Source organism: Lagenorhynchus albirostris, chromosome 7 (assembly GCF_949774975.1).
Source record: "Lagenorhynchus albirostris chromosome 7, mLagAlb1.1, whole genome shotgun sequence".
NCBI lineage: Eukaryota > Metazoa > Chordata > Mammalia > Artiodactyla > Delphinidae > Lagenorhynchus > Lagenorhynchus albirostris.
The window spans coordinates 13,550,429-13,577,845 of NC_083101.1; the positions used below are offsets into that span (position 1 = coordinate 13,550,429).

At 51.4% G+C, this 27,417-nt stretch overlaps 1 protein-coding gene across 1 annotated transcript in view; it reads right to left on the reverse strand.

The window, feature by feature from the left end:
- GSN (gelsolin) overlaps window positions 1–26,793 on the reverse strand; it is a 56,756-nt gene extending 29,963 nt beyond the window's left edge. The window contains exons 1-2 of the mRNA XM_060154469.1: window positions 26,709–26,793; window positions 14,731–14,819 (exon numbers count right to left, since the gene is read on the reverse strand). The gene's annotated coding sequence lies outside the window, so the exon portion shown is untranslated. The remainder of the gene's footprint in view (window positions 1–14,730; window positions 14,820–26,708) is intronic.
- Between the last annotated feature and the right edge of the window lie 624 nt (window positions 26,794–27,417).

Here is a 27,417-nt window from a genome sequence, read left to right on the forward strand (position 1 = left end):
CACATAGTAGATGCTCAATAAGCACGGAGAGATCTCCAAGTGCAAAAAGCAAATTGTACAATGACTATAATGTGACTCCTCTCCTCTGTTTTATGAGGGTGTCTGTTTTTGTATACATCCTTAAAAAAATCAAGGAGGGTAAACACCAAACCGTCAAGCCAGTTTGTTTGAAAGGGATAAGAGGTTGGGGTTAAGCACCCACATCGCTGCCATTGGCACAAGGGAACATCTTAGGGTGATGAAAACATTCTAACTCTGGATTATGGTGATGATTACACAACTGAAAAATGTACTCAAAATCACAGTCCCGTCTGCTTACCATGGGTGAATTGTTCTGGTATCTAAATTATACCTCAATATACTTGTGTGAAAATTTTTTTTAATGTGCTCTAGGGATTGAAACTATTTACAAGTATTTATCCAATGAAGTTTTTTTTGGTTTTTTGGGTGTTTTTGTTTTTTTTTATAAAAGACTGATCTACGGGGACTTCCTCTGTAGTCCAGTGGTTAAGACTCTGCGCTTCCACTGCAGGGGGCACGGATTCCATCCCTGGTCGGGGAACCAAGATCCCGTATGCCACGTGGCATGGCTGAGAAAAAAAAAAAAAGACTCATCTAGAAATAATACCTTTAAAATAGAGAATGATACCTGCTCATTAGACAATGTGGAAAATCCAAACAAGCAGGAGGAAGAAATTTCCTTGTCATCCTTGTCCCCCGAATGACCCTGAGTCGGCATCTGGCCCAGCTGAGCCGTCCTTTCTGCTCAGTTGGTGATTAACAGAGGGCTGCTGTGGCTTGGCCTTAGTGCCAGGGGTCACTGACCACTAGCCCAGGGTCACTGGCCCCTGGTTAATGATCACAAAGGCCCTGCAGCTTTGCCTGTCACATAGCTCTGGAGCCTGGGTCCTCAGCGCTAGAGACCTGGTGAATGGGCCCTGGCTCCTGCCCTCGGGGAGCCCATGGCCTAGAAACTCTCACTACAGGGCAGTGATGTGTGCAGACTGTGATGGGGACATGGTCTTATGCTGCTCCCTGCCTGGAAGAGGATGAGTTCAGGGCGAGGGTGGGGGCAGGGGCCAGTGGGGGGACTTAAATGCAAAAGAAAAACTTCTAGGTAGAAAGGAAGAGTCCCCACCCAGTGCTAGGCTTCCCTCTGCCACTGACTTCCTGGGGGACTTTGGGCAAATCACTGTCCCTATCTGGGCCTCAAGGTCCAGATACCCAAAAGATGGGGTAGGCCCTGATGCTCTGACTCTAAGCCTCATTCCTAGCCCAGCATTCCCAGATACTGGCTCTACAACCATATCCAGAACCGACACGTCTCTAAGCCTCAGGGTTTCCATCTGTAAAATGGGAGCACTGGTCCAGGTTGCCTCTACAGGTCCTTCTGAATGAGACGGTGCAGGGCCCCTGAACTACACAAGGGGGCACGGCGGTCACCGATGGCAGCATGCCACCTCACCTCTGGATCCAGACATCTCTGGGAGAAGAGAGGGAGGAAGGGATGGGCGGTGTCTGATTCTGAGTCTCCTCACAGCAACCAGGGGAAAGAGGTATTAAATTTCTCATTTTATAGACCAGGAAACAGAGATTCAGGGAGTTTCAGTCACTTGCTTGGGGTCATTCAGCTAGAAAGAGGCACTGCTGAGATTCAGACACAAGACTGGCTGGCTCCAGTGCCCAAGCTCTATCTGGGGATCAAGCAGGGCCTCCCAGCACCATCCCACCTGGGCAAGAAGGGAGAAACAGTACCGTTTACAGGTAAAGGGTCAAGCCCGAGCCAAGCCTGGCAGCCCGAACTCCGTGGGGTGGCCGTCCCTACCACGCGTCCCAGGCTGAAGAGGTCGCAGCCCTCCAGCCCTGCACCTGCACCTGTGAGCACCCAGGACAGAGGCTTGTCCTAGGAAGGTCCCCAGGCTGCAGCCACTGGGTGGAAGATGGACTGTGGTACCTACACTCTGTGCCACTCATGGGCACACAGGTCAGGCACGGTCTCCTGTACTTGAGAGGCAGCCTGGCTCTGCCACCACTCGCTATGTGAGTACGCCCTAGTCCCTGCCCTTCTCTGGACCTCAGAGATCCCCTTGACCTCTGATCTTGGGTGTTCCAGGCTCCCGCCTAGTGCTACACACAGTAGGTGGCTTTCAGCATCAGCCCACATCTCTCCCCTGTAGTTGGATCCAGGACCCCCACCACCAGCTCTGGCCCTGCTCCTCTGTGACCTTAGGCTAGCCTCCGTGTCTCCCTGGACCTCCCAAGGCAGCTATCAGAGATGGGAGCAGGCAGCCTCACCCTCCGCCCCCGGCCTCGATGTACAAAAGGCCTTGGCTGGCCCTGGAAGACACCACCCTGTTCTTTTTTCTTCACCCCAAACACTGTTGTTCTTGATTCCCAGGCAGCCGGCTACTCATGGAAAGTCTTCTCTCAGAGCTTGCTTGCTTTCTGGGTCACTGCTGGGCTCTGGGTCCTCCTGGGAATACCCACCCCTCTGGTTTTGCTAAATGGGACAACAGGCAGTAAACAGAGAAGGCAGTTATGAAACCAGTGAAAGCGGACAGGGCCTCTGTGAGGTCTGGGGAGCCCTGGGGACTTGAAAGAACACGTTTTAGAATCTGGGAGACTCAGCTCCTGTGATCAGGGCCTCAGTTTCCTTATCTATAAAATGGGGAGAATGATACCCAGCTCACAGAGCAGTGAGGAGGCCCAGGGCCCGACACACAGTAGAAGCTTCCCAAAAGTTAGTGCCCATTTTTTGAACTGCTTTCTTTGCCTCTGTTCAGCATGTGCCACGTGAGAGCAGCGTGGTGGTGCTGGAGGAAGGCTACAGACTTCACAGGAGATTCTTGAGTTCAGGTCTGGGCTGTGGAACCTGGAGCAAGTTGCTTTCCCTCTCTGAGCGTTGGGTCACTCATCTGTAAAAAGGGATAGTAGTGCCCAGTTGCAGGACAGTTGGGAGCTCAGGAGCGAGACTGTTGGAGTGCATTGCACAGAGTAGGACTTATCTGTAGCAACGCTCACTAGTCCATCCTCTCTTTGTAGACTATGACACCAAGAACAAGAGTGTAACTTCTGAGAATCACATAGCAAGTACCTGGCAGAGCAGACCTAAAACCCAGGTCTCCATTCCTGGGCCAGAGGTAAGGCCTGAGCCCATGACATGACAAGGCGCCCTGTAAGGGCCAGCTGGACCTCTGCACTGGCCCAGTCTACCCTGGGTGTGGACAGCTGGCGGGGAGATGGCCAGTGGGACTCCAAGAGGCTGACTATCCCTGGGACCAAAGCCACTGGCTCTTCCCCAGCTTCGGAGGCAACCCCACCTAGTGCTGAGAGCCAGGGCAGGACATTCAGAGAGGGACTGACCCCGCCACTTCCTGAGCCTGTGCCCTGGAAGCAGCCAGATCTGGCCATGGGTGTGAGTCAGTGCCCTCCCTGCCAGGGTCCACTTTGAAGTCGGTGTCCCCTTCTCTGGGAGGCAGTGGCCCTGGGAGGCTTGGCAGACCAGCAGCTGGAGCTGCAAACAGCTGTATCGTAGCCCCTCTGGCACCCCACAGCCCACCGATAGGGGAGTCCAGGCACAAGCACAAATCAGCAGCAGGACAGTGAGGCCCAACTACGGGCACTGCGGTGCAGGACCAGTAGAAGATGGTAACACAGTCTCCGCCCGCCAGCCTCCTGGGGCAGCAGGGCCTACGGGGCCCAAACCAGAGCCAGAAGCAACAAAGGCCACAGGAGGCAGCTCCCTGCTCCACAGAGGAAAGGCTTTCCAACAGAGAGAAAAACAATGTGCATGACTGTGGAAAGAGCTCCCAACAGGAAAAGCTGTGTATAAATCCCGACCTACCGCTTTTAGCTCTGTGGCTTCTGCTCTCTGAGCCTCAGTTTCCTCATCTGTAAAATGGGGATTAGAATTGCTTCTTCCCAGAGTTGCTGTGAGAATGTCGTAAGGTAAAAATACGTTTGGGGCTTAGCACAGTGCTTGGCCTAGCGTATGCACATATAGAGGAAGCTGTGGTGGTTGTTTGCTGGGGGCTAGGAAGCGTCTCTCTCTCTCTCTCTCTCTCTCTCTCTCTCTCAATCTCTCTCTCTCTCTCTCTCTCTGACACTCAAGTTCCTTATGTATAAAATCGGGGTTAAAATGTTTTTCTCAAAGGTGAGTGGATAGCACTGAATGAGACCATAAATGTGGAAGATCCTAGGACCATGCCTGGCATAAGACAGTTCAAAAACGCCGGTTTCCTTCCCCCTCTTCCAGAGAGATAATGAGTGGCCCAGTGGTGACCCAGCCAAGGGGACTCAGATGATGAGCAAACCAGCCCATTTCTAAGGACACTTCAGGCCCTGGGACTTTAAGATTCTGAAAGAAACAGCAAAAGGCAAACAATGTTTGAGCATCTGGTCAAGGTCCCCCACTGTCTGTCTGGGGATCAAGTTCATCCTTCAGCAGGACCCAGCTCCCTAGGCCAATAATCACCATGATGGGAGCAATAATGACAGGACCTCAGAAGACGGTGACATATCCCTCCTGCTGCAGGCTCCAAGTGAAGCCTTTCTCTGTCCCCAAGCTTTGCACAGCCAGTGACAGCCAAGACCTCCTGTAAACAGGAGCCCATCTTCTGGGTGTCAGTTTGTACCTTGCAGGCAGAACTTCCAAGCAACACAAAGGGGGCAGGTTCAGGACAGAGGAGAGAGTCCAGAATCCAGGAGCAGAATCCAGGAGCGGAGCTTAGGTGAGCTCGGGATACCAAGAATGCCCAGTAGGGTGAGGGGTGCACAACCTTCCATCCAAGGGAAGACAAGATAATATCCAGGCTGAGTTGGGACAGAGCCCAAATCCCTACCTCGGAGGGGGGGGACTTGGGCCAATGGCCCTTCTGCAGTGTTTCAATTTCCTCCTCTATAAAATGCGGTGATGAGTCATCTGGGAGGTGGGGGTCATCTGGGAGGAGGGTTGAAGGAGCTCCCAGCACTGTGCTTATTAGCACACAGCAAGCGCTCAGTAACTGCAACACCCAAAGACAAGCCCCCGGCATGTGTCCAGGCCCCGGAAACGAACAGCCCACTGGCCCCCATACCCACCCTTGACTTCTATCTCTGCACCCTTGCATCCAAAGCAGGGTAGGACTGGAGGGTCCCAGCCAAGGCCCAGAGACCTGGAGGGATGGCTGGTGCCAAGGATAGGAAGGCTTCTTAGGAGGGGCCTCAATCCAGCACTTCAAGAGCCCCCCTTGCCTCCCACCCCATCCACAAACCTCGTTATGATGCCCTCCCCTCTCCTCTGGTCTCCTCCCACCCCAAGGCACAAGGGCTCTGGAGTCACTGCCCGATCCCAGCCCTGTCTCTTACTACCTAGGTGACCCTGCAAGTGACTCAACCTCTCTGAACCTGTGTCCCTGGGTATAGAAAAGCCAGACTATCTCACAGGCTTGCTGGAACTTGACACTAGTAAAAATCAGTTATGGAAAAACCCCAAATGCTATAGCATGATTAGAAATTCTCTGCAATTTATCTCAAACTTTTAAGTACAATAGAACTACCAGAGATTCAAAGATATTTTTTATCCTTACTAATCGCTTTAATTTGAATAAGGCTTTTTAAAACGTACTTTCCCCTCTTAAACACAAACAGAGGTATAGTACTGGAACCCTTTTGTTCCTTTCCCAGCTCAGTGAATAATCGTAACCAGCTGGAAGAAATGAATGAGATCCAGTCCACAAAGCACAGTGCCTAGCACATGACAGGGCTCCGGAACGGGTGCTGTCTCCTTTCCCCAGATGTTCTCCCAGCCTCACCTCCATCCAGGCACCTGCCCAATGACCCGCATCATCAAGCCCTCTGAGGGCTTCCAGAACCCTCTGGGACACTCCAGAGTCATCCCACCAGGCCATACACAAGGGCTGAGGCCAGAGCAGAGACGCTCAACCCCACATACTCCCCATTTACACTCACTTCCCTCTCCCGTCTCCCAGACACTGTCCTGGTTCAGGGTTCCCATCTCTTCTCTGGAACCACTGCACCAGCTTCCTCAGTGCCTTCGACTCTCCCTTTATCCACAGGGATCACGTCATTCCCTGCTCAAGACCCTTCCACGGACCCCAGTGCAAACTGAAAGAAGTCAGGACTCCTCAGCTTGGGTTTTAAGGCCCTCTGGGATCTGGTACCTACACGCTCTTGCAGCCTCATCACCCACTGACAACCCCCTCCACCTTCCCCCCGACACCCTCTGCGACACCTCTTGCCTCTATACTTCCTGCCTCCCGGAGAGCTGGGTGGGTGGGTGGGGTCTAGCCTCAGCTGTGGCTCTGACTGCATGACCTCAGGCAAGCTCTTTGCCTCTCTGAGCTTCAGTCTCCTCATCAGGTTATTGGAGGCCTTGTGCAGATGAGACAAGGTAAGGGAGTGAGCGTCAGGTGCCAGGAGGGCTTGGGCAATGCTAGCGCGGGAGCCACAGCCTCCCTGCTGCACCTGCACCTCTGTTTCCCCCACTCTGACAGCAGCTGGTAGGGATGGGCTCCTCTGCCCCAGCAGCCGTAGGGGCTCTCTCTCCCTTAAGCCCCGCACCTAAGACGCGCTCACAGCCGCACTGGCAGCCAGGGAGGGAAGCAGGAGGGAGGACGGCTTAGAGGAAAATTACCCGGCTCCGGCCCAGCCAACAGGGGCTCACAGCTGCTTCTGACAGAGGGGACTTGGGGGCCTGGCAGGCTCTTCCTGAGCCATGAACTTGGCCCCAAGCCTTGACCCCTGTCTGAGCTGGTGGGGGGGTAGTCTGAGCTCCAGTCCTCTGGGACACTCCCACTCTTTGGCATCCAAAGAGGCAGAGAGGAGGAGACAAACCAGACAGGTCTTTGTGAGAGGAGAAAATTGGCTCCTGCTGCCACATGCTGGGGCCCCAGGCACTGACATGAAAAAAGGACCCTCTGTGCCCCGCTGCCGTACATCAAACCCTATACCCTGGGCATCTTGTTCTTGCGTCATATACTTTGAACCACGCCCAGCGTCCCATACACCGTGTTCTCTGTGTCCCATACCAGACCCTGCATTCCTCATACCTTGTCCTGCCTGTGTACCCTGGTGCACAGTCCACGTGCTGCGTCCCATGTCACTTACAGCTTGGATCACACACTATGCACCATGTCACTTTTGCTGTGTGATGTACTCTGTATAGACGGTCCCTGACTTGTGATGGTCCAACTTAGGATTTTGGGACTTTACGACTGTGCAAAAGCAATACACATTCCCTAGAAACCTGGTAGGGGGACTAAGATCCCACATGCCTCGTGGCCAAAAAACCAAAACATAAAACAGAAGCAATATTGTAACAAATTCAATAAAGACTTTAAAAAAAAAAGTGCTTTCAATTTTGATCTTTCCTGGGCTAGCGATATGCTGTACTATTCTCTGTTGTGATGCTGGGCTGCGGCCACTCCCAGACAGCCACGCGATCACCAGAGGAAACAACCGGTACACTCATAACGCTTCTGCACCCAGACAGCCATTCTGTTTTTTCACCGTCAGGACAGTATTCAACAAATTACATGAGATAATCAACACTTTATTATAAAGTAGGCTTTGTGTTAGATTTTGCCCAAGTGTAGGCTAATGTAAGTGTTCTGAGCACATGTAAGGTAGGCTAGGCTAAGCTATGACATGTGAAGGCAAGGTAGGTTAGGTGTATTAAATGCATTTTGACTTAAGATATTTTCAACTTATTGGGACGTAACCCCATTTTAAGTTAAGGAAGATCTGTGCTATCTATCATCTTTTGAATCTCACGTCCACTGTCGCAGGCCCTGTCCCTTGGAAGTGTATGCCATAAACCTTGCCCTGGGTTCACACACTGTGTCCCTTGCTCCATGATTCCCATCTGTTGTGTGAAGGTCAAGGAGGACAGGCTCTGGGACTGACTCCTAGTACTATCAACCGTTACCTACACGACCTTGCAAAAGTTACTCCCCTTCTCAGTGCCTCAGTTTCTTTGGCTATAAAATGGAAATGATATTGACATTTACCTAAGAAGTCTTGTCGTGGGGACTGAAGGAGATATAGCAATTACAGGGCTTAGCCCAGTGCCTGACACACAGTGAGTCTATCAGATGTTTGCTGTATTGTTACAACTGTGCCCACGTATCTGTACCACATCCTGTGTGCTGCCTACCAGGCTCGCTCGACCCCAGCCCCTACTGTGCATCAGACACTCTATCACGTTAGTCCAATTCAACCAAAGAGCTACAAGGAGGCTATGCCTCCTCCCCTACGGGAGAGAAATCCAAGGCTCAGGGAGGGGCGATAACCTGCAGGAGGTCACACAGCCAGAAAGGGTGAAGCTGGGAGTTGCACACAGGTCTGGGCATCCAGAGGGACAGAAAGTAGATTAGTGGTGGGCTAGGAGGTGGGTGTGCAGAGTGCTGGCCAGCAGGCACAGGCACCTTTTAGGGGTGATGGGGGGTGATAAAAATGTTCTCAAACTGGATTGTGGTGACACTGGCATCCCTCATGTAAGTTTACTAAAAATTACTGAATTAATTAAAACCAGTGAATTATATGTATGTAAATTATATGTAAACTTACTCCAGCAATTTACGTAAGTTATACTGCAATAAAGCTGGTTTTGGTTTTGGTTTTTTAAAGCCCATGCGCTTCCCGGGCACCATTCCGCCAAGGCATTCAGCAAGAAAAGTGCTCTCTGTGAGTTAGTGCTGACGGTCAAGCAGAGGCTGAGCAGCCCCTCTGAGGCCCAGGGGAAAGCAGCCATGAGCCACGTGGTTCCCAAACACCTCTACAGACCAGGTGTGCAGCAGAGTTACCTGGGGAGCTCCTGAAAACCCCACGCCCAGCGTCTGTCTATAGCTCGGGGTGGGGCCTGGGAACCTGGGGTGATGAGGCTCAACCTGGACTGGGAAACGCTCATCAAAGCCCAACATCTCCTCTCGCACTTGGGGAAACTGAGGCCAGGCAGCACTGGGGACTTGCCAGATCTAGTCCATCAAGCAGTGGGAGGGCCTGGGCTGGAATTGGGGCCGCTTCCTGGTTCCTTCCCTCCTTCCCTCCTCCTCCCGCCCCACTCCTCCCTGGCCCTCAGCCTCCTGGTGACTCAGGGCTCTGAGTCATCCAGGGGCACCGGAGAGGAAACTTCTTAGGAAAAACACTCCCCAAACAAAGCTTCCCCTGATCTGGGGAACAGAACAGGCCCAGGGGGTTAAAAGAGGAAGGGGAGGAGAATACAGGATGGAGTTGGAAGCTGGGACCCCAAGACTTGGTCTTTCCTCTCCACCACTGAGCCCTAGAGAAGGCGCTTCCCTGCTCCGACCTCAGTTTCCCCTGAGTAAATAACACCTGCTCCTGCACATAGAAGCTCAATGTGGGCCAGGCAACGTGATAAGTCCTTCTCAGCTTTGTCTTGCTGACAATGCTTCCCCAAAGCTCATGGCTAGCATCATGCCCATTTTACAGATGGGGAAACTGAGACCCAGAAAGGTTCAGCCCAAAGTTACACAGTTAGGAAGTACAGAGCAGAGTCCAAACCCAGGGCTATCTGACTCCAAAGTGCTACTCTCACTCCTTTTAAAAATACCTACCACGTAGCGTGGCATGCTGATCTTGTCTCATAAACCGTGTAAGGTCAATGGCCCAGTAGGGGCTCAACCACACATGATTTTCTCCTTTCTTCCCTGTGTCAGGTCCTGCCTCAGGACTCCCCGGCCCAGTGGGGCACACACAGGAACTTGGGTATTCACCCAAATGGCTCTAGGCAGCAGGAACACAAGACAAGGAAGCGCCCAGGGCCTGATGAACCACAAAGGAGCATCTGAGCAGGGTCTTGAAGGATGAATGGAGGTTTGTCTTTGGGGAACAGGGAACCAGCACGCCAGGCGGAGGGAACAGCAAAAGCAAACGCTCGGAGGTGTGCCCCCACTGGAAAATGCAGACACTGGCGAGGCATGCCTGGGGTTAAGACCTGGTGGGTAAACACTGGAGCGGCCTGACTGCTAGGGGTCCTGGCCTGGTCTGAGGCAGTGGAGGATTTTTTTAAGCCCGGAGAGAATAGGCTCGGAGCTGGTTTCATCTCTGCAGAGGGCCTGGCTGGCGGATGAACTGGGAGTCAGGGCTGGGACTTCCCCTGAGGCCTCCCCGGAGCTCCTCTTCCAAGCAGGCCTCGGGGACGACCCTAGATCCCTTGCTACTCACCCATGGGTCAGAGTTGCCCCTGAGGGCCTCTTCCTCCACCATAGCTGGGCTGGGCAGAGGACAGGCGGGCCTCTCCTGACCACATCAATCTAATCACATCGGCCTATAAATAGGGCCCTGCGGCTTAGTCTGAAATAGCTGTGCCAGGCCCAACTCCACAGGCACACGGTTCCAGAAATGCTCCTTCGCCTTGACACAGTTAAAACCCAAAACTTCCTCAGGACACGACTGCTCATGCTCTAATTCACTTTCTTAAACACGAGGCAGTGGGCTGGGGGGAAGAGCCCACCCACCTACTGCAGGCTATTGGACATGGGCCTTGTGGTTGCTCCTCTGCTTTCCGCTCTCTGGGGACGCCGAGCAAGTCACTACCTCTCTCTGGGCCTCAGTCTCCCCAAATGTAAACTGGGAGGTTGCACTTGATATCCTTGGGGCCCTTCTAGCCAGGATGCTCCCCAGAATTGTCTAGGGGACATTGTTACCCCTTTCCCAGTCTACTTGGGAACTTTGAAATGGTCAGTATTTTTTTTTTTAAATGTTGAGCCTTCTTCTAATTAATTTATTTTTTTATGTTTGGCTGTGTTGGGTCTTCGTTTCTGTGCGAGGGCTTTTTCTAGTTGTGGCAAGCGGGGGCCACTCTTCATCGTGGTGCGCGGGCCTCTCACTGTCGTGGCCTCTCTTGTTGCAGAGCGCAGGCTCCAGACGCGCAGGCTCAGTAGTTGTGGCTCACGGGCCTAGTTGCTCCGCGGCATGTGGGATCTTCCCAGACCAGGGCTCGAACCCGTGTCCCCTGCATTAGCAGGCAGATTCTCAACCACTGCGCCACCAGGGAAGTCCTGTCAGTATTTTAAAAATTAGAATTGCAATAAATACTTGAGACAGGCCCAAGCCATGCCACTGAAGGGCTGGGTGACCTTGGAGGAGTCACTATCCCTCTCTGGGCCCCAGATTCCTCAGTCATAAGATGAAGGTGCTGGTAGATGGATGCCTGAGGTCTATGACTTTATTTTAATTAAAAATTTTTTTTGTTTGTTTAGTATTTATGAGAACCATGATAGGCCAGTCTTGTGCTGAGTGCTGGTGCTAAAAGACAGCTAAGACCTGGTCCAGCTCTCGGAGCCCAGCCCTGTGCCACACCCCAGTGGGGGAAGTGTAAAGGCATCTCCAAACCACTCGGCATCCCACTATAGGCTCCCTTCAGGGCTTCTGGGGACACCTTGTTTCCAGTTCACATTACAGATTTATGGCCACAGAGGAGGTCTCCCAAAGGGGCAGATCATGACAAAGACTGGGCCATTACCAACCAACAGGGAAATAAAGATAACCAAGCCACCACTAGGTACCAGGCATATGCTTAGGACTTTAGTTCCCCATCATTAATCCTCAACAACCCTAATATCACCCCCATTTCACAGATGAGGAAACTGAGGCTGAAAGGGGTTAAAGGACATGTCAAGGGGCACATAGCAAGTCAGAGCCAGAGTGATGCTCAGACCTGCTTGCCTCTGGAGCCCAAGGTGTAACCAAACCCCAGCGAAACAGCTCAGGAGGGCCAGCCAATGGGGGAATGACCCAACAGGACACAGAACAGAAAGAGGCACAGAGCATTTGACTGTGTGTGTGTAGGCGGGTGGGACTGACAAGGCTTCACCCAGGGATACTCATTCTCTCCAACCAGTTCACAGTGTTGCCCCTTCGATCCGCCCTCCCCTCTGCCTCCCACCAACAGCTGATTGTTCTCAAATCCCATTGCTCAAGCCACTCCTCAGCTCCAGACCTGCCACGGCTCCCTGACACCCAGAGGATCAGGACCCTGCGTTCAAAGCCTCTCCCACACGTGCTCTCCCAGTCTCCCCACCTCAACCCCACCCTCCTGCTTTAGCCACTCTGCTCACTAGTCCCCAAGCACAGAGGTTCCAGCAGGGGGCCAAGCCTTTGCACGGGCACCTCCCTTGCCTGGAATGCTCATCCTCTCAGCCTCGCGCCTGACTCAGGGGGAAGCCCTCTGCGGCTCCCAGGGCCCCAGGCATCAGCCACCGCAGGTCTGGATCTCCCAGGGCAGGACAGGGTCTGATTCACCTCCTCTCCCCGGTGCAGAAGTTCAGCAATGAAAAAAATGCAAGGAGCCCAGAGAATACTACACAGTACACATTTCAGGGCTGCCCAACACCAAGCCTTCTACTGAGGAACAGCGTCAGGATGCCACAGTGTGGAAGAGCCAGAAATTACAGCCTCGGGGCTCATCAGGGTGGGGCTTGTGACTCTCTTTCAAGGGTTCTAATAATGAAATCAGGGCAAACCTCTCCCCTACTTTAAAACTTCCAGTGGTTCCCCAGGGGTCTAGGAAAAAGTCCAAACCCTAACCAAGGTCCCCAAGAGCCCACACGACCAAGGTGCTGCCTGGTCTCCAGGCCCTTCTCTCGTCGTGCTCCCTTCTTTCAGTTCCTCAAGGCCACACTCATGCCGTTCCCTCTGCCTGGGGCTCTGTCCCTACCCACTCAGCCACCTTCTACTTCTTCTTCAGGTCTGAGGGTTTTCAGGAAGGCCTCCCTCATCTGTCCAGACAAGATCCCATCACACCCACCCAATCCCATATGCTCCCATAACGCTGGTCCTTTCCTTCATAGCTGAGGAAAGAATGAATTTCTTATGTGTAGAACAATGTATGTAAGACCCAAGACGGTAAGACCATGAGGGTTGGAAAAATCTCGTTCGTTGCTGATTCTCCATCACCCAGTCCAGGGCCCAAATATCTGTCAGGTGAATGCAGGCATGAATGAATGAACGAATGAATGAACTACGTTACTATAGTATCGTATATATAGTAGCTATGTTATTATACGTGTAACTCGAGAAAGAAGTAGTCAGAATCCTGCTGAATGTTTGAGGAAAAAAACCAGGGCCCTGATTAGGAAGGTCAGAGAAGTAGGAGATAAAGTGAACGGTGCAGCCCACCAGAAGCAAAAAGAAGAGAGAGCTTCCAGAAGGAGGAGGTACCCGAGTCTCCAGAGAGGTAGGACGTGGAGAGCGGAGGAAACACCACTGGATTCTGACAAGGAGGAGGTCACCGGCGGGGTCCCATCAGAGGTGGGCGTGAGGTAGGGTACAGCACAGGGATGGAAGAGGGAAGGGGTGAACACGTAAAGCCCTCAGCTGACAGGTCCTCACTCGGTGGGTGCTCACTTCTGCAGAAGTGGGAAAGCAGAAGATGGTTCCTGTGTCATTGTCGCCAAAAGCATTAACACAGCATAACTCTTTTTGGTGACGGATCACTCTGAGGCACTTCGGCTCTGGGAGTTGTCGGGGCTCGGTCTCAAACTCAGGAGCATCAGAACCAAGACGGCCCCCATCCCTCCTATCTGGGCAGCTTCAGGGCTGCCCCTTTATCTAGAACCCTCGGGATACGGCTACAATTGGACAAGTCCCCCTCTCAGGACCCAGCAGGCCTTGTAGGAATCCCCAGCTTTGAGGACACAACATTCTGGAGACCATCGGAAGACCCTTTCATCTAAGCTTGGGGAAAGAGGAACAGCTCCAGCTGCAGTTGGCTTGTCGTGTCACCACCACACCCCCCCACCCCCCCACCCCCCCACCCCCCACCCCACCCCCGAAGCCAGCTGGGCTGCAAGGATGAGTAAGCCCTGAGGCATTCAGCCCCTTCTCCTTTTGGCAGCTAAGGGTGATGTCACGACCTGGAGGGGTGTTTTCCAGGCTCTCCGCACGGTTGCTATCACAAACTCACTTCTTTCTGTTCCGACACTGGAAGCTGGGTTATTCCCCTAGGGCTGATACTTCCCCTTTCCACAGCTCACAAAGCCCTTCAGCATCTATGAGCTTGTGCAGTACTCACGACAACCTTGTTAGGTGAGTGGGGGAGACCAATGCACCCATTTGATAGGCAGAGAAACCGAGACCCAAGCTGGCACCTGAACCAGGCCTCCTGCTTCCAGCCGAGGACTCTGCACTCCACCCCCTGCCTCTCAGCCTCCTTCAGCGGGTCACCTGTGAACCTGATAGTCAGGCGGGCCCCGCCCTGCCGGCCATCCCAGGTGGGTATGACTCATCCACTTTCCCCATGACTCACCCTTCACACTCCTCCTATGGTCAACAAGCCTGGAGCCTCCTTGGCAGCCGTACCCCAGCTTTTCTCACCTCTCCAAAGAATTCCTACACCTCCTCCTCACGGGAGTCCACCCTCTTACAGAAGCGCTAACAGAGGCCTTGAGAGGGAAAGCGCTTTCCCACAGTCACCCAGCACGCAAGCAGCACAGCCAGGCTCGGGGCCCAGGAGCCCTGGCACCCAGCCCAGTTCTTGCCTCTTCCCCACGGGATCACCCTTGTCTGGCCTCCCTCTCAAGGGACCGTGAGGGGTAAATGAAGTAATGAGCAGAAGCATTCGCTGAGCCTTACTAGAAAAACCTCGGCGACTGCCTTTGAATCCACTTTTGGCGACCAGCAGCTGCTTCCACAGTCCCCTCCAGACTCCCCTGGGCAGCCAGGGCTAGGTTTAGAAGGACGCCAGGGTGTCTGCACTGCTCTACCTACCTTGCAGGCTGCTGGGTGAAGACGGTTGCTCCTGTTGGGAGGCGTCAGGACCAAGGCGGAAGCACGGTACAGGACGTTATCAGCACCACCTGTAAAGAAAGGGCCAAGACTCCCAGGGTCAGGGGCTCAAGGTCATCTTGTCAAAGCCCCATTTGATACTTCCACTCGTCCCCAATCCCCACCCCCCCTCCACACCAAGGTCACATAGCCCCTACTTGCACACCTCCAGCCACGGGGCACTCACTTCCTGCCAAGGCTGCAAGACCTTCTGTTGGACAGTCTGGCTGGTTAAAAGGCTTGTCACAAGGATGTGCTAAGATCTCTCTTCCCATGCCTCATACACACTAGTCCTAACCCTACCCTCTGGGGTCACCCAGAACAGGTCTGCCACCCTGCTTCCCAATGTCTCCATAGAGACTTGAAGACAATGACCCTGGGCCCCTCAAGTCTTCTGCAAGTTGTACACCCCGCTTCCTCCAGCTCTTCCTGAAATCAAGGTGTCTGGTTCCCTCCCCCTGCTTCCCTGATCTACTTCAAATGAACCCGGTCCCTACTGACGGCACAAGGCTCAGAATTCAACATTTAGCCGAGCTCTATCCAGGGCAGGGCAAGCAGAATTCTCACCTCCGTCATTCTAGATATCATGCCTCTATTAATCCAGCCTAAAGTCCCACGAGCATTGAAGGTAACCTCATTGCATGACTGAATTTAGCTTATGGTCAGCTTCAGAGCTGTGGTTCAAGATCCTGGAGTTAGACAAAAATGGCCCCTCATTTAACTAATATGTAACTTAACCAAGTTCCTTCATCTTTCTGAGTCTCCGTTTTCTTCTCTGTAAAAGAGGGATTATGTTAGAACCTATCCCATAGGCTCATTATGAGGATTAAATGAGATAAAATATGTCTAGGGTTTTGAACAGCGTATGTGCTTACTCTGATTATTAATCTCTAAGCCTTTTTCTAACAATTATATCTTTCTCATCCTGTACTGGTGCAGATTGGGGACCCAAGCTGTTTACATGCCATGTCCCCACCTCTATGCTTAGCATTGCTCTATTATTGTAAGACTGTATTATCACTATCTGGTGATGGGTCTCTCTCTCCCATCAGACTGTGAGCTCCATTAGACTGTTTTGCCTTTGAAACTCCAGCGCTGGCACTTGACCTAGCAACCAGCAGGACCAGTGGGTATAGGCTGGATGACTAAACGAAGGGCCAGCCTACGCCGGCCCCGGAGTAGATAGTGCAGCCCAGTCTTTCAGCTCCCACACTTTCAGGGACAACCTGGATCGTCACCCTACCTCACTCCCAGACTCATTCACAGCTCATCCACATTCAGGGAGCAGCTGAGCACACTCGCTCCTGCCTGAACTGGTCAATTTCTCTGCACAAACCTCCAAGCCAAGGGGAGACAGTCCAAGATTCCAAATGCAGTGGAGCCCTGCAGGCTCCTGGGATTAAGACACAAATGAACCCTATTCTTAGCTGACAGTGAATGGCGCAGACATTCCTGCGGATGTCTGCATTGTGAGTGGCACCAGTGCATAGCAAGGGATCTGGAAAGAGGTTGGGCGCTTATCTGGGCCCCATGACCTAGATGCCCCTAAATGCCACCTCCATGGGCCCTCTTCAAAGAGTTCCACAGAAACTTCCCAGTTCCACGGGATAGATCAAAGTAGAGCTGGGTTCCTGCAAATGACTAATGACGTCCCACTTTCTGTTAACTCCCTGAGGACAAACCTTTCAAATCCAGCCCCTTTCTCTGACACACCTCCAAATCTCACGCTCATCCTCACCGGCAGTGCTGCATTTGTTCCCAAGTGCCACCTGTTTCACCCTCAATGCTCTCCATCTCAGCATCAGCACCGTCACCCACCATGTACACACGGGGCCAGGCCAGACACCGAGGCACCCACCTCTTCAGTCTTCCCTGCTCTGTCACGCTCAGCTGCAAAACTGCCTGCTGGTTCTACCCTAATGCATCCACTTCTCCCCACCCCGACTGCCAACATTTTGGTCCAGGCACCATTGCCTCTCACCTGGGATACTGCAGTGCTTCCTACCTGGTCCTCCTGCTTCCTCTCTCCTCGCCTACAAAACAAGCCCAGACCACTGTTACTCCTCTGCTCAGACTCGACCATGGCTCCCCGACAGCCCCCAGGTAAAACACAAGATCCTCAGCGAACCTTTCAAAGCCTTTTACGATCTGCCCCCATCAGCGCCTTGAGCCTCAGCTCTCATCAGTTCCTGTCTTCCACCCACACCCCTCCAAGCTCCAGCCAGAGGCAGCTGCACTCTGTCCCTTGAATCTTCCTGTAATCTTTGCACAGACTGTTTCCTCTGTTCCCAAACTCTCTTCCATCCCTCCTGTTCTTTTCTCCCGCTCATGATCAAGCCCAGCTTTCCTCCAAGAACTCTTCTCTAACCTCCCCTTCCCCCGTGAGGCTGAGCTCCTCTGAGCCACCACCCATCTCCCCTGTCACACTGTTAATGGTCTGTTTCCAAGTCAGCCTCCCCCATCAGACCAAGACCTGCTCCTGGCTATCCCAGCGCCTAGTCTAGGGCCACCACAGCTCAAGATTCATCGAAGGAAAAAACTGATAAATCACATGCATGCACACATGCGTGTACACGTGTGTGCACACGTGCATAAACACTCATGCGCACACACGTTCACAGAGACGGCAAAGGGTACAGGTGCTGCCATCTATGGGCAAAAAGAGCATTACACTCTTTTCCAGGCTCTGGACACCGGGAGCCCCAGAGTTTCAAACTCAACTGGGTTTAGAATTAGCTCCAGCTAACTCCAAGTTGGTCTGTTTTCCATTTTGGACCTTAAGGCTGCCACAACTTAGAAACAAGGTCCATAAACCACTAGCTCGAGTCTGCCACCCACATGTTGGATGGAGCCATAAAGAGGAAGTGTCCTTCCAGTACTCACCGTCCCAGTCTGGGGCTCGCGTGGCGCCTGTTTGCTGAATTATATCTTAGGGAGGGAGAGAAGCGCTTTCTAATAGTCAGAGCTGCCCACAAGTGGAAAGAGTGAGCAGAGAGCTTGCTGTTAGTGAAAGCGTACAAGCACCAGGAACCCCATCTGTCCGGGTGGCTGAAGAGGAGCTTTCTGCCCTGGAGGGGGGGGTGGTGGTTGGGGGAGGCTGGAACAGAGGTGTTCTATCCTAAAAGACTGCTCCCAGCTCGCTGGGAGGACCCTCAGATTTGGTGGGGGCAACGTGTTATCTGTCCAGTAACGCCAGAAGGGTTCAAATGGCCGCCCCAATGACAACAGCTGTCATTTTTTGAGCACCTACCAAGTGTTAAATTCCTTACATACACCATGTCTCATCCTCACAATAACTCAGCCAGCAGATGTCACAGTCCCTATTTTGTGAAGGAGGAGCAGCAGTTCAGAGAGGTGAAGCAATGTGCTCAGGGTCACACAGCTAAGATGTCGGGCCAGCTCCCATCAAGTCAGGCTGCCTCCCCGATACCTTGGTCTCACTAAATTTCAAGCTATAAGGCTGGGCCTCTCGCTCACTAGAGAAAAATATAAAGCTCCACTTCCTCTAGACCAGGGCTAGCAAACTTCGACAGTCAAGAGCCAGAGAGTGAGGATTTTAGGCTTTGCAGGCACATGCCCTCTCTGTTGCATATTCTTCCTTGTTTAGTTTTGGATTTTCTTTTTTACATCTTTACATCTAAAAAAATGTAAAAACCATTCTTAGCTTAGAGACATACAAAAACAGGCTGGGGCTTCCCCGGGGCTGTAGTTTGCAGCCTACAGCTACAAAAGAATAATATTTATAATCTTGAGTATAAAAACTGCTGATGGAAATGTTTATGCCAAATGCTAGGTCCTTCAGCTGTATTTCTCCCCCTTCAGATGGCTTCCTACTGAGTCACTCTCTCCTGAAGAAGAGCCCTACCTCGCTCTGCAATTAGGTAGCAAAATATTTCAAGGGCTGTTCAGATTCTAGAAACTCATAACTGGGGACCAAATACAGTTCAACTCAGTGTTGTGAAGAGAGGAGGGAGGCAAATACGATGGGTAGAAAGAACCTCAAAGAGAAGACATCAAGAGATGTGGGCTCTAGTCTGGGCCCTTACCAAAGGATTTAGAACCTTACTGTGCAAAGTGTGGTCCCTGACCCAGCAACATCTGCATTACCTGCAAGCCTGTTAGAAATGCAGAGTGTCAGGCCCCACTCCAGACCTATGGAACCAGAATCGCATTTTCACAAAATCCCCAGGTGATTTGTGTGCAAGGTAAGTTTGAGATGCTCTAGAACACCGCTTACATCCAACTGCAACATTGTTAACAAAACCCTTCCCCCGAGGAGAGAAAGGGTCCAAAGGCATCTTTTTTTATGTTGTAATATTAAGTCTCTGCCCTAACGTCTGCACCACTGACCTCAAAAAGCTTGAGGTCACCCACTTTAGGATGCACAATCAGGAGACCAAGACCTGCCGCTGGATCTTGTGATTAAGCCTTTGACTGGTGGAAAAGTAGACCCAGGCAGACCAGAGAAGGTGCCCATCCCCATTTCACAGTGGCGGAAACCGGCTAGAGAGGAAAATGACTTTCGCAGGACAACATTGCCAGGACAGACTCGGGGTCTGACCATGACCAAGTTCCTTTCTTCCCAGGTCTTGGGTTTAATAATAACTGAAATCCTTTCGGTTTAGACCAGAACTTTTGAAATCTCACAAGTGGTGGAGCAGAAATCAGAGAACTTGCTTTGTGCTTTAGGAAATTCACTTGCTCTCTCTGGGCATTAGCATCCCTGGCCATGGAGTGAGGAGGTGGGACCAAGCAACTCCCGAGGTCCAGCTGTTATGGTCGGAATCTGGAAATGGTTTCAAGGCGAGGAGGCAGTCAGGAGAGAAGCCTGCAGCAGAGGGTGACCACAATCACAACAAAGTCTCTGCACTGGAAACAAAAAGGCAAGTCCCTCTGTCCTAAGCGTGGAGGCAGAGCAGTGACCGGGCACAAGCTCAAGGTCTTATGGCAAGTGCCAAGCAGAAACTGGAGTGAGAACCAGATTCTCTCTGCCTCTTCAGCCTGGGATCTTAATCGTTATCCCTTACTGATGCTGAACCGTGCAGATCTACAGGCATACCTCGTTATATTGCACTTCTGTTTATTGTGCTTCATAGATACTGTGTTTTTCACAAATTGAAGGTGTGTGGCACCCTTCGAGCAAATGGCCTTGTGGCATCATTCTCCCAACAACATTTGCTCACTTTGTGTCTCTGTGTCACATTTTGGTAATTCTCGCCGTATTTCAGACTTTTTCATGATTATTATATTTGTGATGGTGACCTGTCATCAATGATCTTTGCTGTTACTACTACGACTTGCTGAAGTCTCAGATGATGGGTAGCATTTTTTAGCAATAAAGCATTTTTGAATTAAGGTATGTACATTTTTTTTAGACAGAATGCTATTGCACACTTAATAGACTACAGTATAGTGTAAACATAACTTTCACATGAGCTATGAAAGCAAAAACCTTGTGTGACGCGCTCTCTTGCGATATTCACTTTATTGTAGTATCTGGAATCGAACCCACAATACCTCCAACTTATGCCTGTATTTGCTAAATGAAGAAATGAAGTAGATGCTTCAGGAAAATGGTCCCTGAGCCTTCTAACAGGACAGCTTGCCTTTTGATAACCAGCTTCCAATGCTCCTTAAAGAATGCTGCCACCCTTGTGAATGGCTGGTGGAAATAAAGAACTGCTACAACCTTTCAAGGGTGGCAATTTGGCAAAATGTAGCAAAAGCTGTAAATACATCATTTTTGACCCAACAACTTCATTTCTTGGGCTCTCTTGTAGAAAATAATGAAAGAGGAATAATTTATGCACTAGAATGTTCATTGCAGGATTGTTTATGAACAGCCTGGATGCCTAATAATACAGGATCAGTTAAGTGAACAATTCACACCATAGATACAATAATAGAGAATAATAAAAAATCAGGTCAGCATTTATCATTTTAATAATAAAAACGTAAAACTTGTTTTTTACAAATAAAATGCATTATTTCACTTCTTTAATTCCCCCAGACTATTGGAATGAAAGATTTTAAATAAACATGCATTTATCTACTTAGGTAGAATATACTTTTGTTTTCTAATCATTTTTTATTTTTTAACATCTTTATTGGAGTATAATTGCTTTACAATGGTGTATTAGTTTCTGCTTTATAACAAAGTGAATCAGCTATACATAATACATACATCCCCATATCTCCTCCCTCTTGCGTCTCCCTCTCACCCTCCCTATCCCACCCCTCTAGATGGTCACAAAGCGCCGAGCTGATCTCCCTGTGCTATGCGGCTGCTTCCCACTAGCTATCTATTTTACATTTGGTAGTGTATATATGTCCATGCCACTCTCTCACTTTGTCCCAGCTTACCCTTCCCCCTCCTCGTGTCCTCAGGTCCATTCTCTAGTAGGTCTGCATCTTTATTCCCGTCCTGCCCCTAGGTTCTTCATGACCATTTTTTTTTTTGATTCCATACATATGTGTTAGCATACGGTATTTGTTTTTCTCTTCCTGACTTACTTCACTCTGTATGACAGTCTCTAGGTCCATCCACCTCACTACAAATAACTCAATTTCGTTTCTTTTTATGGCTGAGTAAGTACACTTTTAAAACTCTTTTAAAAATTAAATTTAGAGTACTAAATAACATGAAAAAATATTTATGTTATAATGTTGGAAAAAAACTGAAAAGAATAGAAGATTACAAATGTGGTATGACCACAATTATATGGGGGTAAAAAAAAAAAAATGTGCTGAAAATATCAGGAAGGAAATGCACCCAAATGTTAGCGGCGATTATCTCATGTTGGCAGAATTATGGACAGTTCTTATTTTTTTATGCTATTTTTATTTTCTAGATTTTCTATCATAAAGAGTTATATTTAGAACAAGAAAAAAAGTCATTGGAAGAGGCGGGGAAAAGTACCCATATCCCATGGGTATCCCACCCATACCACTTTGCCACTCCCCCCAAATTAACTGGTATTTACTGAGTACCCACCAAGGGCCCAGCACAGCCACAGCCACTATAAAAGGAAAATTAAGGGCCAAGCCCCACCCTGAAGGCTCACATATACCGGGTGTATATTCTTTGTCTGGCAAATAAGCGGAGCCCAGATGATATCCTTGCTGAAGCTGGAAAGAAATAAGGTTGTTTGCTTAACCAGTTCAGCAGAATAAATAAATCTACTCCCACTGGTGCGGTGGCGCCTTCATCCGAGTTCCCTGAGAAGCTCTGCGGCGCCTTCATCCGAGTTCCCTGAGAAGCTCTGCGGCTCTAACTGCTGCTGGAGCCCCCTTGGGAAGAGCATGTTTCAGGGATACATTACAGCCCAGGAAGAAAACTGTTACCCCTGAGTCCAAGCATTGAATGTAAGAGGTTCTGAAGCAGAATCAGCAAGGTATTGGAAGGAGTAGGATGGGGGGCCTGGGAAGGAACCTAACTGGCCACGTGGTCCCTGGGGACCCCTGGGCATGAGAGCTCACATCTCCAGGCCTCAGTTTCCTCATCTGTGAAATGGGACCCATAACAACCTCAGGGCTACCGTGAGGCTCAAAAAAGAGAAAGTAAGGCATTTCAGCTCTCTAGGCTGAACATCAATTTCCTTATCTGTAAAACTGAGTCAATATCTCCTCCCTAGTAGAGCTGTTAAAAGATTAAACAAGGCAGTGAAGACAAAAAGTGAACACAGACAGTAAGAATACTACAGACAGGGGCCCTCATCCTTATTGCTTATGGAACAGGGACTAGGATACATGAATGAATCCTAGGCCTCAACTTCCTTATCTGTAAAATGGACAACCAATTCAACACACAAAGACCAAATTTATGAACAGTAGCTGAATGTCCAGCTGGCACTGGTGCAAGTCACTTAAACAAAAATGATTGCTGTGGGCTCACTTTATGCTTACAGACGTGCGGGTCCCATGTTCCTGCACTGAGCACAAAGCCCTGACTCAGAGGCCACCAGAGCTGGGAAAGCCTGACGTTATTCTATCCACCCCCCTAGTGCCAGGAGGACACCGGGGCCCAGAGGAAGGCAAGGATTAGCTCAAGTCACCCAGTATTTTGTCAGTGGCAAAACCAGGACCCAAGCCCAGGCCTTCTGCTGTCCAGCCTTGCCCACCACGCCTACTGCTGTCCTCTGCCCTGCCCTTAAATTGTTGATGTGGTCCCAGGCAGGGCAGGGGAGAGCAGTCAGTCTACAGCCGGGGGTGGAGAGTGGGGAAGAAAAACTAGAGAGCAGCAGGAACCCAGCCTGCCTGTGGTCTCCAAACTCTCAAACCACACCAGGCTGAAATATGACACAGGCTCACTCAGTTAAAAGGGAGGAGATATTTTTACTTAACATCCCCCAGCTGCCTGAACACTGGTCTCTTTCTTTCCCTCCCCCCCAAAATGCATAGCTCCTGGGACCTGGTTTTCCCTGCTTCTGCCAGCATTTTCTCAGGAAATAACCGTGGGGCAAGAGGGGTGCCCACTCTTCCTGGCTTCCTCAGAAAGCTTTCCAGAGCATGGGCTCAAATGGTGAAAGGAGGGAGACTGGGCCTGGCTGGGCCCCCTGCTAACTCTCTGAGTGACCCTGGGCAAGTCTGTGTCCTCTCAGAGCCTGAATTCCCTAAAACGGAGGGGAGAGGGACCTACACTCTGGAGTCCTGTAGACAGTACAGAAAAGCATGAGTTTACGCACAGTCCCAAGAGGCCCCTCCAGGCCTGTGTGCTGCAGAGCTGAGCTCCCCAAGCCACACACACTGATTTGCATCCCTCGTCACAGCCACAGCAAAACTCCCCCTCAGTTCTCATCATGTCAGGACTAAACAGAACCTCCGGGAGAACATTTAGGGCAGTGATTAAGAGCTACAGCTCTACAGTCAGACCTCCAGAATCCTGTCACCGACACCTAACAGCCTCACAACCCGAGGCACGTTATTTAGCCTCTCTGAGCCTCAGTTTCCTCCTCTATAAAAGCGGATAATAGCAGCTACCTTAGAGGAACGGTTGTGAGGAACCAACAAAGTAATCAATGTTCCAGCGCTTGTTTTACTAAAAGGCAGCTTTTTATTATTATCACGGAGACCAACATCTCCATTTTACAGATGAGGTCACTGAGGCCCAACAAACTGGGACTTGTCCAAGGTCACTCAGAAGAACTCAGACTACAGCTCCACTCCTAGGTCAGGGTGTCTAACTTCTCTTAGTCCTACAATCTCTAATAACCAAATATACATGCTCAGAGACTAGATACAGGCTGTAAAGTTTTCTTGAAGAAATGCCTCAGCAAAGGATGACACACCATACAGAAATCATCTCCATGACCTGGCAACTTCTCATGAGAGACCCAAACTGCCCACATGGAGTGGGGAGAAGTGCCCCTCTGGCAGTGGATGGCTAAGAAGTGTGAAGGCATCCAGTCTACAGCCTTGCTTGTGCCAGCTTGGCAGACGTGCACACAAGGCTGTCAACGGGGGCCGCCTCTTGGGAAAGAAGCGCGTTAGAGGGATGAAGCCCACTCTATACCCTTCTTTACGTTTGAATCTTTGACAATATCGTTTTGCTTTAAAAGTAAAACCCAACACTGAACAACTCAGAATAACAGCAACCTTATCCGATAGCTACAAGCCTATTGTCTGCTTTGAGATGAAATTTACTGCAGGTTCTGACAGGTTCTTCAGCTGGGCTTCCAGGATCTGCCACTCTAGTCCATTCCGTGGTCTCTGCTCTGGTTCAGACCTGCACTCTCTTGACCACCCAACAGCCTCCTCGGGATCTCCCTGCCTCCAGTTAGCCCCTTCCAGTGCATCTGCTACATCAGCCATAAGATTAATGAGAGTTTTGATCACTGCCTTCAGGATAAAGTAATTCCAAGCCCTTAGTTTACAATCTAGTTCCATTTTGATTTACGGTCTCAACTCCCACCACTCCACCTTTCACTCATCTGCCATTCTAGCCATGTTGATTGTTCAGAAAACCTCAGTGCCTTTGCATGAGCTGTTCCAGCTTCTTAGAATGCCTTTTCCCCAATCACTTTATGCCCTAGAAAACTATTACTCATCTCCAAGGCCTGGGTCGGCCAGACAGACTTAATCACCCCTTTAGGCTGAAGTAGCTCTCAGTATTGCATGTTTGTTCCAACCACTACAGATGAGAAGCATCTTGAGGACAAATAGCTTTGTCCTCCTCAAGGCTCTGGGGCCCCTCACAGGGTAAGACACAGAACATGGACCCAGAAGAGCGCTAAATCCAGGAAGGAGGGAAGGAAGGAAATGCCATGAGAGGCAACCCCTACAGCCTCCTCCTGGGAGCCGCTTGCTTTTCCAGATTCATGTCAGTCCACAATAAAAAAGACTATGGAAAATTCTGGAGTGAAGTTCCTTTCCCTGATTCACACGGAAACATTTGCTGCTGTGAAACTCACCCGGGTGCCAATGCAAGCTCCCCCGGCTGTTTACAATTTCCCTGGCATTTATAAATAGTGAGGCCCCGAAGAGGAAAATGGAGTTTCAAGGGAGCTGGATGCCAACTGTCCCCACTCCCAGCCCACCTCCTTTGTTCCAAGGCCTCTACCCCTTAATTAACATCCCCAAGAAACACCAGCCAGCACCCCAACATGTGGGTGTGTGTTGGTGCAGGGGTGTTGCTGCAGTGCTCAGTTTCTTCGTGAAGGGAACTCGAGACTCAAGAAAGAGTCTACAGTCCCACCAGCTAGGAGTCAGCTAAGTGAGGCCTGCAACTGGGTCCCAGCCCTGCCCCTTCCTCATTGTGTGACTATCAGCTAGTCCCTGCCCCTTCCTCATTGCGTGACTATCAGCTAGTCACAAACTCTCAGGGCCCTTCAGTTTTCTCAACTGTGGAACGAACAGGGCTGCGGGGAGACTCCAACAAGTTATGGTCACTGTAAAGTAAAGTGCGGCAAGAGTTCACAGTGCCCTGGTCAGAAACATGGTCCTGGGAGAACAGGACCTGCAGGATTAAGCCTAAAAGCCTCCAGAGGCCCTGCCTTCCACAAAAAGCAGTTACCCCCAGGGCAGCCCTGAATGTCCTTGGCCCTACAGAGTTCTGGGTGTTGTAAAGATGTCCTCTCTGCTCTGAGGAAGATGTGAAAGCAGGATAAGGAGTGGATGTCTGGGCAGATGAGGGGCTGCAGAAGAAGCCAATGTCCCCTGCATCCCCCACAGTCTCCAAGGACCCAGGCTTCCTTCTGGCCACTGTCCAGAGCAGCCGGCCTGCACTGAGCCAGGAAACACTGCTGTAATCACGATCTGGGGCGTTTGGACCCAAGAAGAGATGGGGGCCTAGAGGGAAAGGGAGATTCCCATCACTGTCTTCAACTCTGAAAGAAGTTTCCGTGTGCATCAGGGAAGAGAACATACTCTGCAGGGCGGGGGAAAAGACAGTACCGACAGGTAGCAAGTGCAAGCGGATTCCGGAGTAGGAGGAAGCACTTTCTAACAGTCCTGGGCCCTGAAAGAGGAAGGAGGTCGAGGGCTCCTCATCGTCGGGGGAGCGCAGGCAAAGGCGTTAACCCTGGATGGAATCCAGGATCCGCGGAGCAGACCCGCCCAGCGGAGCCACCGCCCAGCCCGCGCTCTGGAGACCGCCGGCAAGCGAGTGCAGGGGTGACCCCGGGCCCACTTAACCCCAACCGCGCGAACTGGGTCAAAGTTAGTTCAGGTGCTTGCAGCAAACGGGGCCTGTGGGTGGAGGCCTGAACCTCCTCCTCCCCTGCCCTAAGCCCCCAATCCAACTCTCCTTGGTCCCCTGGAAGACCAGCAAGGTGAGGGAGGAAGCTCTTCTCCAGCGATGCCCCGGCTGCCGGGCCGAGATCCAGGCGCGGGCAACCTCGGACCGGACCGCGAGAGGAGGGAGAAAGACCCAGAGGCCCGGGATCCCCAGATGCCCCAGGGTCGTGGTCGCTCCCCTCCCCTACCTGCTGCTGCGGCGCTGGCGACGGCGGCTGCTGGGTCCAGCTGTGCTCAGCTGGTTCCTGGCTGCAGGGCAGGGGCGCTGAGGTCGCCGGGCTGGGATGGGCAGGGCGCGGGCGGGAGCCGCCCTCAGGGCGGGGCCGCCGTGCGGTCGGGGGGGAGAGGGGAGGAGCGACGGCCCCTCCCATAGGCGGCGGGGAGGATGGCGACTCTGGCTCCGGGCTGGCGTTCGTGGAGTGCACTGCATGTGACTTTGCCCCAGACCCCTCGCTACTTGCCCAAGGAAAGCATCAAGCTCCCTGCTTTACACGGGAGGAAACTGAGGCCCGGAGGCGGAGGGGAGATCTGAAGGAACCTGGCGGGCAGGGGAGGAGACCCGGGGAGAGCTTGAGCTGGGCTGGGGCCAAAGAGCTCAGTTGGAATGGGCAGCGTGCGGAGGCGGATTCAGCTCCGGGGGAGTTCAGGCTTCAGAGGCAAAACCACTGAAACCTGGGCAACCCACAAAACCGGGGAGGCGTATAAGCAGCAGCTAGACCCACTGAAGGGAACAAAGGATCAGAATGATTCCCAACTGCATTCAGAAACAAGAAATATAAGAAATGCCAAAGCGCATCCTTGTCTTTAAAATATTAAGCGGCGGCTTTGGAGTCAGACCGCCTGGGGTGGACCCGCCCTGACACTTACTAGTCCTGTAACTTCGGGCAAGTGACTTAA